Consider the following 14,580-nt stretch of genomic DNA (forward strand, 5'->3'; position numbering starts at 1 on the left):
CTGATTTAGTAGGGCTGCTGGAGCACAGCTCCAGCACATCAAGCAATTATTCCCACCACCATCCCCCCCAAAACATTGCACACTCCTTCCTGCTCCACACACATCTTATTATTATTCTATTTCAACTCAGATAAGCTCTGCATACACTTCTGTCAGGCAACTGTTCTGTGGCCACTCAGATCTCCGAAGCACTCAGGCAACCCCAAAGTATAGCTATGGCAAAAAGGTCTCTCCAATGTGTCTCTGTGCATAACAACCTGGAGAAAATTGTGCCCTGCCTGCACATGCCACAGAGGCAAGCTTCTCCCAGCAGATGGATTGGCCAAGGACCTTCATAAAACGGTCAGTCTTTTTATGGCCTGAATATGCTGGTTGCGTCCCAGATTCTCTTTTTCTTTGATTTTTAGGTCAGTCTTTTTCTTCATTATTTCAAATTTCCACACACACCCCTCCTCCCCCTAATTCAAAATCAGGGACAGGAAGCCTGGAGAGAAACTTTCTATTTTTGTCGTTCTTTATTTTTCAGTATTTTTATATCCCATCCAATTTTTCTCCAAGGAGCTCAAGGTGGCATTCGTCAGTCTTATTTTCCTCATGCTACCCTCATTATATCACAACAACCCTGTGAGGTAGAATGGGCTCATTTCCCATTCCTCCTGTTCAGTCCAGTCCCTGACACATACATACCATGGACTGATCCTCATGGAATTCAGTGGGAGTGACTTCCGAGTAATGTGTGGTTATTGTCCATGAACCCACACTAGATATTGTAACAACAGAGACCTCCTTCTGAACCACTCTTTTAGGTGCTATAAAAGGTAAAGGGGCCAATGACCATTAGGTCCAGTCATGACCGACTCTGGGGTTGCAGCGCTCATCTCGCTTTATTGGCCGAGGGAGCCGGCGTACAGCTTCTGGGCCATGTGGCCAGCATGACTAAGCCGTCTCTGGCGAACCAGAGCAGCGCATGGAAGCACTGTTTACCTTCCCGCCGGAGCGGTACCTATTTATCTACTTGCACTTTGATGTGCTTTCGAGCTGCTAGGTTGGCAGGAGCAGGGACCGAACAACGGGAGCTCACCCTGTCACAGGGATTTGAACCGCCAAACTTCTGATCAGCAAGCCCTAGGCTCTGTAGTTTAACCCACAGTGCCACCTGCGTCCCTTTTAAGTGCTATAGTTAGGTGCTATTTGTAAAATTGCAATGCTCAAGTGTCCATGTTAGCTGTGCAAGTGAGGAAGATGGAAAGAAAACTGGAATAGCTTGGCCACACCCCTGTGATCTCTCATTGGTCATGTCCCCCTGACCTCCTAGCACCCCACAAGCTCTAAGGGGCACCAATCATCACCCAAAGGCACAGAATGAGAGAAATCTGCGTATATCATTCATCATCATTACACAAGCAGTTAGTACAACCTGTTGAAACCTGAATAGGGAACAGCAGGAAAAATTGAGAGGTGCTTGTTCTCCTTCTGCCACACCACTTAGTGCCACTCACCTCCGCCAGTCTAATGTTTATGCGAAAGACTTCCTCTTCCTCTGTGCTCCCTGCCCAAGTCAATAGCACTTGCTGAGGCTGGCGGTGGGCCAAAAGGATATTAGTCAGATTGACTTTTTTCCTGCAATTGATCCCACAGCAAAAACATTTACCTTCCACAGCTCAATATTCTGATTGGAGAAAAGTGTCCTAAAAAGTATGCTTAGTTTTCTTTACTGTGGAAAAATAAGCTCATGTTTCCCCAGTGGTTTCTTTCTTTGCTTATCTTAACCAGAGTACATTACTTGCAAGCCTTTTTCCCTACAAGGAAGTGTGATCTATGTCAGAAATCCCTCACATCTGAGGAGGCTCTCAAAGGACTATTTGACCACAGACGGAGGGGAAGCATTCGCATGAACTGGCCTGAAACATTTAGTAATAGAAGCAGAATGTTAAGGGTGATCAGCTGAAGAAACAGCTGGTGCTTGCCTTTAAAGCCTTTCACCAGGGTTGCCATACGTCCGGAATTCTCCAGATGTAGCCGGAATACTGCAGTTGGAAGCAGTGTCTAGGTGGAAATCGCTTAAATGCCTGGGAAAATCTGGACATATGGCAACCGATGTTGGAAATCTAGATTTCGGTAAATTTCCTTAAAAATAGCTCAGTAACTTTTTTCTTTTTTCTTTTTTGAGATTTTGCTATTTGAGACCCAGCTACCTGACAAAATGCTTTCTTTCTTGTCAAATGGTATCAGAATTACTGGTATATCCAGAGACTCTCTTTCAGGTACCCGTACAATCTCTGGTAAAGCAGGTGGCAACCAGAGCAGGAGGCCTTCTTGGTTGTGGCTCCCTATTTAACAGAAGCAGCCCAATACATTTTGCTGCCTGAGGCAAACTTTACTTTCCACATTCCACATAGAGAAGCAGACTAGGCTGGCATTTGAATCTTCCTTCAATACTGATGACAGGACAGTATCCTATTTATATACTGCTTATTTGTCAAAATGGCTTCTAAGCAGTTTACATGTATAAAACCAGTTGCACATAATTAAAATGCACAATACACAAATACAACAAAATACACAAATACAACATATATTCACAATTAAAATTGTTATGCATTAAAACTGCATAACAATTAAGAGTTAATGCAGCAATTAAAAATTGGAGGTTCAAGTCAGAGGATCAGGGAAATGCTTGTCTGAACAGGACAAGAGCTATCAAAATGCCGGTATCAGAGGGACCTCTGGCAGCGGTGCCAACTTGAATAAAATATTGGGAAGGCCCAGGTAAGTCCCACCCCATATAATTGATCGCATGACATGGTGCACACACACCATCTGAATGGCAATGCCCATCAACTTTTACGGGGCCCAGCCCCCTCAAGTGTTTTTATTTGGGGCTCCAAAGCTCCCTCAGCCCCTAGCAGTTGACTCCTATGACATCTGATGTTTCAGAATACAGTGGTACCTCGGGTTAAGAACTTAATTCGTTCTGGAGGTCTGTTCTTAACCTGAAACTGTTCTTAACCTGAGGTACCACTTTAGCAAATGGGGTCTCCCGCCGCGCCACCGCCACGCGATTTCTGTTCTCATCCTGAAGCAAAGTTCTTAACCCGAGGTACTATTTCTGGGTTAGCGGAGTCTGTAACCTGAAGCGTCTGTACAGCATCCCACAACATTGCTGCTATTAAGCCAAACAAGACAGAGATGCTGCTTTTCAGGAGTGATACAGACTCTGGACTATGGATTTAACCTGTTCTGGCTGGGTTTGTACTAAGGCTGTCCATAGACACTACCACCCTGCCTTAATCTGCCCCATGGCTCTGATCTGGAGGGCCCATATTGGGTCCACCCAACCTATGGCAACCTAGGGGCAACACCTAGATCCATCTCAGATCTATTAGGCATTGCTCATGCTTAATTGGGTTTTTTAAATCAAATATATAATCAGGAGGGGGGGGCAGAAGGAGGAGGTGCTTTGTCTCCTCCCCCCCCCTGACAGAGAAGGAAGAATCACGTGCAGCTTTATGTGTGAAACACTTCCATCGCTCACTGCCTAGTGTTGTGGAGAGCTGGGAACAATTACGCAACTCCTCAGCACCGCAAAGAGATCAACAACTGAGTAAATGTATGAACATGGCCCAATGATTCTATGAACACTTACACAAACTATTAAGCTTTTTCTTACAGTGAAGGAATTCTTTGAATCAAGCATCCATTGTGGCAGCGAAGTCAAAGCAACATGCTGTTTATCCTCTTCACGTTTGCTTTGTTTCCGTGTTGACGTTGCTGCGATAAAAGTAGTCTCTGTAACATAAGGTGATTTTCTTTATTGCACACTTACAGTTTATGTTGCCATAAAACTCATGCCAAGAATGGAAAGGTGAAGAGGATTAAAGAAATGCTATAAAACATATCAAAATAGATTGCACAAACAATTATTGTTCTCTAAGAAATAAACGATTACATGAATTGATTTGGGACAGCTGCGGAACAGCAGCTGAACTAGATGTATTAAAAAAAAGCTTGGATTGCAGATTTTATTATCAGCAAATATTATCTTTTTAATCTTTATTGCCAAATGAGAGCACTGAATACCACTCAGGTTACCCTATGAATGAACCAGCTTAAAGCTGATGAAAACAAAACAGAGACGTTATATTAATAATAATATTCCATAATTCATTTCTGTGCTGGTGCATTGGAAATACATTCTCACGTCATGTTAGGAAGTTTCAATTACGTTTGTATGGGTTTCTTTATTACCATCAATGGGGATATCACTGTAGTTTTGTCTGGTAAACTAACCAAATGACTGTAGGCCTGAGTGATTTGGGCAACCTCCAAGCTAAAGCAGCTCTGGTCTTAAGGAAGGATGGACATCTCTGACCCGCAGTTTGTTCCATCCTTTTTCCAGATGTGAATGTCTTAAAGCATGGGTGGGCAAACTAAGGCCCAGGGGCTGGATCTGGCCCAATCACCTTCTAAATCCAGCCCGCAAAAGGTCCAGGAATCAGTGTGTTTTTACATGAGTAGAATGTGTCCTTATATTTAAAATGCATCTCTGGGTTATCTGTGGGGTATAGGAATTCGTTCCTTTTTTTCTTATATAGTCCGGCCCCCAACAAGGTCTGAGGGACAATGGACCAGCCCCCTGCTGAAAAGGTTTGCTGACTCCTGTCTTAAAGTCTGTCTCCTCTTTCTACCCAGAGATTTTAAAATAATCCCAAGGAAGTTCAAAAACGCATGCCCGCACACATTGAGAAGTACTTTCAAGGAAAACCTAGGGCTCTTATTTCTTGCTTTTAATACTCTAAAGTTCCTGGGAACAGAGTGCGGCACCTCTGCTGCCCAGGTAAAAAAGTTTTTTTAAAAAAAATGGGGCATGAAGTGGCTGCACATTTGCATCCCATGTAATTCTATGTGCAAAGGGCATTTGTACAGACACCCCTAAAATGGCTGTCCCATGTTGTACTGATGTGTTTCTTCATCCATACTCCCCACCTCCATCCACATGTGTTTAATCACCTGTCCTGTAAGCACCTGAAGAGGGATCTTCTCAATCACCAGCCTGTGGCCCCTGAATAAGCTCAGTCCTTCTTGGGATCTGTTTTGGAAGTCCCTATTTGGTTTCCCCCCTTCTGTTTTTTGCAAAACTTCAGTTATGCATAGATAGTCCTGCTTTGACTACATCCACACTCAGACAATGTACTTGTCAGTATATATGATGATAATGATGGACCAATGGTCAGACTCAGCATTAGGCAGATTCATATGCTCACAAAGAACCTGGAATCATAGGATTTAAAGCTGTCCAGTTACCAGTACTGCCTTTTTTAAATTAAAAAAATAGAGGTGCTAATAATCCCAATTGTGGCTCTAGTTTCTGCCTGATGCCTTCACCTGTCAGGATGGACATTAGCAGTCCAAATACAGCAAATGAGGCTGCGTTGTTCATACCTCAAAATCCCACTTTGTGGTCAAACTATTGAATTATATATTAATTACAATAATTCATTATTTTGACATTTGGGGCTCCTTTCAGCTTTAAACAGCTCATAAGATACAGATGGATTTTTCTGTTGCCAGGCTTTTGAAACAAAATGATTAGAATTAACAAATAGGTCACAACCTTGGCAACTATCCAGTATAATCTGCTACTGTGCTAGTTGCCATAGAAACTGACAATTGTGAAAGTTCTTTCAATGCAATCTATATTTTATGCATAAGAGATTAACACATTTAGAATAAGGAACCAGCTAATCAACACAAAGCTGATGTTCCTCATCTCCAAAACTGTACAACAGGCTTCTTCTTTTTAAAAACCTGTATTATCAATAATTTCTTTTTTTCAGGCTTTAACCATCAGACACAAAGAATATGATAAAGGGCACAGCATAACATCCACAATCAATGCATGGAGCAGGATGCTGATTATCACGGGCATTGCCTTAGTTGACATTTATGTTTCCTTTTTGGAAAGACATCAAACCAATCCATTTTCTTCTCATCTACAGTGAACATGATCCAGCCAAAGCTGAGCATTTGTAAGTCACATTTATTTCAGTGGTAGAGGTTTAAGTAAGGAGGGTGACCCAAAATGTCTCCTGCCACTTTGCCAGATCCTTTCTCATGTTGCAAAGCTGGGAGTGGCACTATTTTGATGATTTAGGAGGCCATGAAAGGAGCTAGCTTAGATTCTTAACTCTCCCATTGAAGTAAATGGTATGCAGAAGTACTTAATGCAGTCGTACCTTGGAAGTCGAGTGGAATCCGTTCCGGAAGTCTATTTGTCTTCCAAAACATTCGGAAATCAACACACGGCTTCTGATTGGCTGCAGGAAGCTCCTGCAGCCAATTGGAAGCCGCAGAAGCCCCATCAGATGTTCAGCTTCCCAAAGAATGTTCAAAAACTGGAACACTCACTTCCAGGTTTCGATCGTTCTGGAGCTGATTTGTTCAGGAGCCAAGGTGTTTGAGATCCAAGGTACAACTATTGGCTAAGACAAGTCTGAAATGTTTTGATGTGTTGTTGTTGTTTTTCTTTACATACTGGTGATATAACAGAAACTGTGAATAGACTGCCAGTCTGTAAGTCTGGAGAAGCAGGCTGAGTTAAAGGGTATGGAAATATAAGCCAAACTTTGAAAGCAGCTTTAAATCAGCACTGTAATACCAAACTAAACTTTACACCGGGAAGCCTCAGGTGAATGTGGATCACGCTGTTTGACTAAAAGCAGAGGATCAAATTATTATATACCAGAGGGGAGAAAGAGGAGGAATTTTGGCAAATGCAGGGTGTCATGTAGAAAAAGCTGAACCAGCCCACAGTGCAATGCCATGCTTTAAGTTCAATGGAACTTACTCCCAAGAAAGTGTAGCTTCAAAGGTGCAAGAGCTCTGTACTGCCTTGCACCGAGTCACTTCATGTACAATAGTGTGAGCACATGATGGATGGGTAAGATTCACTCCCTTAGTCAGAACATATTTCGGCACCAAGACTTCAATTCTGAACCATTATGCTACCCTGTGCCTTATTAACAGGACCAATTATTTTGTAAGATGCAGGGGTTTCTTACATGTGTCAAAGCACACCTTCTTACCTTACACCACAAAGCCAGCCCTGCTGTAGCTGGCTTGTTTTTCTAGTTTATTATACTTTAATAATGAAAAATTGATTTTGCTGCCACAGAAGGATGAAAACATATTTCTTAAAGTGAAAAGAGGGGACTAAGGGTCAGGTGGGGCTTGTCAACCTGGGAACGTACTCCTTTTGGAGAAGGCAAACTGATTCTAAACCTCCGCTTCCTTGAGGGGGAGGAAAAGGCTAAGGAGCAGTGGCGTAGCAAGGTCAGGTGGCACCTGACCTTTTTGGCCTGCAAAAATGGTTTGACTTTCTTTCATATTTCTTTGGGGAGCGGGAACCCTGTGCGCGCCAAAGCCACAGCATCTCTCACAGATGTTGAGTGTCACACAGCATTTTGTCACCCCCCTCAGCGGTGACACCCGGGGCAGACCACACCCACTTTGCTCCGCCCCTGCTAAGGAGCAAAGTCTACACAAATCGGGAGTGGGGTTCAGCTGAGCATTGGAAAAGAATACCCCTGCATCCCAAATCATGAGTTCAAGTAATCTGTGGTTTTAAGCATTCAATGATTGATTGATTGGTTGATTGATTGATTGTCCATTCTGTAAGCAGAATGGTAGGCAATATAAAAGGAAGAAATGGAAGCCCATCAGCCAATGTATATTTAACAGAATCAAGTTAAATTAAATGAACTGCCACCATGAAACACTGCATTTCTCCCTGTTCCCAGTATTAAAACAGAAGACAACATCTGAATGATCTATATGTGGATGAACAACTTAAAATTAATGACCTACGCAAAAGCACAGTATGTTTCCACATGTTTTAAAGATACTGGGCATATTCCAACCGATGGTGATGCACTGTTAAGTTCTATTGATTACAACAGGAAAGTTAAGCACCCGCTTAAATCTCTTGCATTTTCAGTGAATGGGACTTGTCATTTGCCACATGAAGGAAAGTTGTTAACATTCATCAAGTTCCATAAATTTCATCTGATGGGATGTCACCTTCCTTCCTCCAGCTGATAGACCCTCCTGAACTTTGAAAAAGCGAGGCACTGTGGCTGCAGTCCTATAACACTTACCTGGGAGTAAGTTCCATTGATCTCAATGAGAAGACATCATAGGATCGCACTGTAAAATGCTTGTCTTTGTCTGGCTCACACCCATCATTGCCAAGATGCATATTTTCAACAACCAAAAAGCGGGGAATGGTGTTTGAGTTGCCTTATCTGACTGTAAACAGATAAATGAAATAAACACCCCAATATGTACTGTAAGTACTGTCTAAAGTATGAAGTATCATTTAGCTGCAAAAACCAATTATCATCCCTGTCTACATTTTTTTTATAAAAAACCTCTACAAATCTCCCCCTCCTATTTTAGCACATTTTAAGCCACAGTGTATATGCATTATTCATATTGCCAATCTTGCAGGCAGTTTTTTATTATTATTAAATTTTATCATAATAATAGTTATTACCACAGCCTTGGCAGTTTTGAGTATTTTTCAGTGCTGTTACTTTGAAAGATTTCAATCAAATATATAAAAGATGCAAATCTATTTCTATAATAAACTTAAGCCATACCATCTCTATATATTTTTCAAGCAAATGGTAGAAGTGATTGACACCTTCTCTTTGATAGCATCGCCAGTTAACCTGAAGATGGCAGACAGTGACAAACCTCACATTGCAGCTCATGGAGAAATTCTTGATTTTCCTTTCTGTTTACCATTATCAGTTGTTAATAGCTTACATTTTAATCCTAATCCCAGCAGTCATGTTTTGAATTCCAAAGAGCTGCCTACACATGTAGAAAACCACTCTGTAGCCTCCTGTAACCATTACAATGGGTTTTCAGTGAGCTCAAGAGTGAACCCCCCCCCCAAATGGGGACATTTCTCCCTTAAAGAAAAAGCTCAACAACTTTGACCTGAACCCCCAAAAGGGGTAGATCACTGCCAGTTATTTATTCTGTGAGTAGATCGAAATCTCTAGGGAGTTGGACGTCCCTGTAGTATAAAATACACATCCTGTCTTATGTCCATCAATAGTTAGACTGTGTCATTCTGTAGTAGATGGCATTTCAATACCATCTTCAAGAAGAGATTCATGTTTTTCAGTAATCTAAGGAAATCATGAAGGCTTGGGTAACAGTGGTCAAGTGCCTATCGTTTAACATAGTACAATCTGGCAAGCAAACCAGAGCTGATCAAAGGCCCACTAAGCCACAGCCCCTATTAAGAATTCAGGGCATAGGAGCCAACTCCTAGGGGCTGAGGTCCTTTTGGGCCCCCCCAATAAAGCATTTAAGGGGGCTGGGGCCCCCAAAACTGATGGGCATTGCTGTTCATATGGTGTGTGCTTGCCATGTCATGTGATTGATTGTGTGGGACGGGGCTTACCTAGGGCCCCAATATTTTATTAAAGTTAGCACCCCTTATCCAGGGACAAGAATGGGCCTAGAAATATTCAATTGTTATTCAAGAAATATGGCTGCAATCCAGCATTTAATTATGCATATTTAACTACCGGTAATCTCAGTCATGGACTGATTGCATCCAGTAAACAGACAGATACACCTGTAAAACTCTTTGTAGAGGGTAAGGGGGAATTTGGTTTAGTAGAGCAGACCAGAACTCATGAAGGGGCGGAGCCTGATTTAATTATACTCAAATAGAGCCATTGAACTCCATGGAACTTAAGTTAGTCACGAAGGCTTTGGCTGCATTCAGACAACACTTCCCATTTTCCTTAAACGATAAAAACTTTGGGAAATCTAGTGGAAGTTTAGCACTTGTTTCATAGGATATCCTGCCTTATTTGGAAGTCCTACCGAAATTGCAGATCCCATACAATGGTCACTATTGCCCAATATTGATGCTCTCAGGGTCAGTGCTTTCCTCTTTTCAGTTATGAAATGACTTGGACTCTGCAGCTGATGCTGAGGAGGTGGGAGTGTGAATGACGAGTCTGAAGTATCGCTGACTGCAGCTAATACCCCAAACCTTTGCATCATGAGTGACTGTGGGACAGGATTCCCACAGTGTTATCACAGCAGATGTGGAAACCCATATCTCTAAAGCTGATGTTATTTATGGTTGAGTGCTACTGCCAATCTACATTTGCTTTTAGATCCATCTAATATTGTTGACTAGCTGAGCTACTGTCAATTTACCAGCGATGTAGAGCAGCTGCCCCCTTGTGCACACTTGCAAGCTTTACAGCACTGTTGCCAAACACGTCACATTTCTAGGCATGTATTAGATTTATCCCACTTAATGTCTTTTCCCTCGCACATTACAAGTGAAGGACTTTGGGAGTACATGAGCAAACAGGCAATTTATCCATTTTTTTCTGTTGCTGTTTTCTGTGTCCTACTTTTAAAGAAATTCATTTCTTACAATGCAAGCTGCATGGAAAGTGTTTTCAAAAACACCCCTCCAGGCATTTTTCTGACTATCATAGAGTAAAGTAATCCAGTTTGACAGCAAGAAATTTGCAATTTAAGATTGAACACAATACATGTTTTCTCTATCGTGGAGCACACATATTTTCTCTTTTTAAAAAAATGATTGGAAAATTTAAGATCGTCCCCGGGGATTCTACAAATTCTCCTGAAAATCCATTAGACACAGGATGGTGCTCAGTTAATAGGTGTTCAGCCAACTTGTTGCTACTCAGTTGATGGAAATGTTACGAAATCTAAAAGGTTTTTCTTAGAAAGGTTTGCCCACAAATTCCTCAGTGCTAATACAAATCCATTGGGCAATTTTCACCTAATTCTTGTGACCTTGAGACCTAGTCAAGGTGTGCAACTACTGTTAGGCAACTCCCATACATGCCAGTAGGGTGAACATGAGAGATCCCTGGGAAATGCTGTCATCTCAACAGTTGCATTAACGTTGCAACAGTTACATTAAAGTTAGGAATAATTTCTAATGATGGAAGATACTTTGCAGATGGGCAGGGTGCTTCGCAACAGTCCTGTAAGATAGGTTAGACTAAGCATCTGTAACTAACCCAAAGCTGGTCAGTTCCTTGGTAAGTGGGAATTCTGAAATCCAGCTTTCCACAATAGTCCTTCATTCTAACCAATATAACACCCTGGCTCTCAAATCATGGTGACCTCATGTGACTGACTTTGTGAGTTTTTTGGAAATTGGGAATCCTGAAACCTAGCTTTTCACAAGAGCATATATTCCACAATAGCAGCTGGGGTGACATGGGTGGGGCTGTGGGGCTGACCTGGCTTCCCCATGCCATGCATCCCTCCCACTTACAGAGGTGGAGAAGGGGAGAGACGGGGCAGCAGGGAGCTCAGTGTGGTGTAGATGCTTGCTCTTCCCCCTCTCAGTAACTAACCTAACCTTAACTTTAAAGAGGATTAGACAAATCCATGGAGAACAAGGCTATCAACAATTACCAGACAAGATGGCTTGATTCTACTTCCACCGGCAGAGGCATTACGTCTCTGAATACCAGTTACAAGAGATCTCAGGTGGGCAGAATGCTGTTGTGCTCACATCCAGCTTGCAGACTTCCCACAGGCATCTAACTGGCCACCATGAGAACGGGATTCTGAACCTGATGGGCCATTGGGCTCTTCCATTCATGGAACCAATGCTTATGGGTCTAGCAGAAACAAATTTATCTGTCTCTGTTTACTACTCAGGAAATGCAACCAGCCTGCAAGCTCATTTGTCCCAGTATGAGTTGGGCTTGTGAGATTTTGACCAGCTTCGGCCCATCTGAAGCTGATACAGGCTCGTCTCATCTTGAGCCCAAGCAGAGTAGTCCACACAGCAGAAGGATAAGCAGTATGTGCTACATTCTTTAACTTTATTTACACTCTATGCTGAGAGAATACAAACATGCATCTTGCCTCTGTGAGAGCAGAGAAGCAACTGCCTCGGAAACAAAGAACACCGAGAGAACAGTGAAAAACAGGAAACCAGTGTACGTCACATCCAGTCTCCCATTCCCGTGGGAATCCAACAGTAACTTGGACTGTGGAATGCAAAACAATGTCTTGTGACATGCATTCGCTGCTCAGTGAGGAAGCAGAAACCAACAGGGCTTAGTGCAGCTCCACACTGGGTACCTCAGAGCCTTCCAAAACTGTGCAAAGGGGAATGAAAAACAACAAGCAGGGTTTAGAAGCAGGAAGATGAGGAAAGTAGGCAAGGGGCAGGAGTCTAGCCAAGAATGTCTCAAAGATATTCACGGTGTAGAACGTTGATGCTGAAATGCTCTGCCAAATGCAAAGGGTCAGAGGCTCACTCTAAACCATTTGCTCCCGGTTGTTCCTTTGCATTCAGGGCCAAATTTAAACCAGGCCTAATGCAAACCCGACTGCAAAGCAACCACCAGCAAAGCATGACATAGAATGTGCTCCTGGTAGTTTACTTGCAGTGGGACTTGCCCTTGGCACTGCTTAAATTTAATTCTGAAGCAAAGCCCCTTTGTTTTGGAGTGGGAATGGATCCACCTGATGAGATATGACATGTTGTGACTGACAAATGTGTGGCCCTGGCCACCTATCAAAGGTGGCCAGCAGCGTGTTGGCCACTTTTTGATTTGCCCTCCCATCCTCGGTCCAGACTAAAGTGATTATCCACTCTAGCACAGAAGCAAATATACGTTTGTAGTGACTGCTCTGAAGGCACTTCTGTTGCCTTTTCTACAAATGTCTCCATCTTTGGTGAGATCTGTAAAAATCTGGGAACTGAAATATGTTTTAACAAGCCTTTTGGTCTTACTTAAAATGGGAGGGGATCACACTGTTTATTACATTGATTCTTGCTATTAGAAGCAAAGACACAATTGTAGATTTTACATGCATTGTCAAAACAACATCAGCGAGAAGATTGTAACAAAAACACTTTGTGAATTGAATTACTTCTTAATGAATTGTTTTCCTCTCAATTTAATGTAACTTGTATCTGTTGTATAATTTCAGAATACAGACTTAGTAGGATTATGAACATACCTTGTTTTAGTGAACCATATCGTGGCAGAATAAACTATGCCTGCTGGTAATGATGGCATGAACAATATTGACTAATTTGTATATTTTCAAAAGAGTTTAGCTCATTTCTTTCTAAACAATTCCAACAAACTGACAAATGAAAACAACAACCCAGATATAAGCTGAAACACAACAAGATTTGTCTATAGATCTTAGGGTGATTGAAATGCCTGGAAGTCTGTTAGAGCAAGTATGAGAGAACATTCATGGAGAGTCTGACCAAATATAAGCTTCTCTTCAGGCAGGGGCGGAGGAAGGGGGTGCAATGGGGGCGGTCTGCACCAGTGTCACCACTGAGGGAGGTGACAAAATGCTGGGCAGCACTCACTGTGGGGCCTGCAGTGAGCCCAAGCCACGCATCTCTCCTGGGAGTGATGCGGTGGCTTGGGCGACCCAGGCTCTACACTGGCCCAAATGGTCCACCCACCGCCTCCCCCTCAGCTATAGGGCAACTGAGTGGGAGGAGGCAGGCAGGCTCCTCGGAGGCCCCATGGAGCATCCTGCCCCAACTGGCCCCGCCCTCACAGGTGGCTGACCCTGCTCCTGGGCACAGGGCACAAGCCAGGCACCCGGTCGGCTTGCTCTGCCACTGTCTTCAGGGCAGGTCTAGTTCATGGAGGTTAACTTTCTGTTGGGAGGGAGCAACTTTCTGTTGGGAGGGAGCAACATGGAAGAGATTACACAGTGAAGGAATTTTAACTTGTCCTCCATAATGTGCACTCAGCAATGTTCAGAGAAGTTATTGCAAGAGATCAGGGAACAGTGGGAAATAATCATCCATAGGTCCTTCTACGATGTGCATATGGCTATGGATGCAATGAACACCACACAATAAAACCTTGCAATCATGCATACTACCATACTGAGCTTGAGGTGTTCTTCATTTGCTATCAGTACACACATACACATTTGTAATATAGAGGAAAGGGCTCACAAATGGACAGAAGGGATGAAGAACTGTGGCAAATGCATTTTCAGGGGTGGGTGGAGGCCTGTTTATCCCAGTTCTATATGGGAATGGTAGTAGTCTGTCCTGTCCCGTTTTCTTGGGATAATCCTTTAGAATCCATGCAGAAACATACGTACATACATGTTGTTGAGTTGTTTAGTCGTTTAGTCATGCCCGACTCTTCGTGACTCATGTTTGTAGCTTCGAGAACACTGTCCATCCATCTCGTCCTCTGCCGTCCCCTTCTTCTTGTGCCCTCAATCTTTGCCAACATCAGGGTATTTTCCAGGGAGTCTTCTCTTCTCATGAGGTGGCCAAAGTATTGGAGCCTCAGATACATCATTTTATTTCTTTGCCGCTCTTCTGTAGTTGGAACCACGCTCAAGGTGGCTTGCAGCATGTAAGGAATTGCATAACATACCTAACAAAATAAATAAATAAAACATCAACAAGTACACAACCAATCTGAACAACTTACACAATTTACTGAAAGGTTAAGGGGGGGTACATATGAGGCTGGCTCTGTC

At 42.8% G+C, this 14,580-nt stretch overlaps 1 protein-coding gene across 1 annotated transcript in view; it reads right to left on the minus strand.

Moving 5' to 3' along the window:
- The window catches only part of LOC310703734 (craniofacial development protein 2-like), a 609,970-nt gene that overhangs the window by 283,571 nt on the left and 311,819 nt on the right, over window positions 1-14,580 (minus strand). The window lies entirely within an intron of this gene.

Source organism: Podarcis liolepis (genome assembly GCF_965112155.1).
Source record: "Podarcis liolepis genome assembly, chromosome: 3".
In the NCBI taxonomy this organism is placed as follows: Eukaryota; Metazoa; Chordata; class Lepidosauria; order Squamata; family Lacertidae; genus Podarcis; species Podarcis liolepis.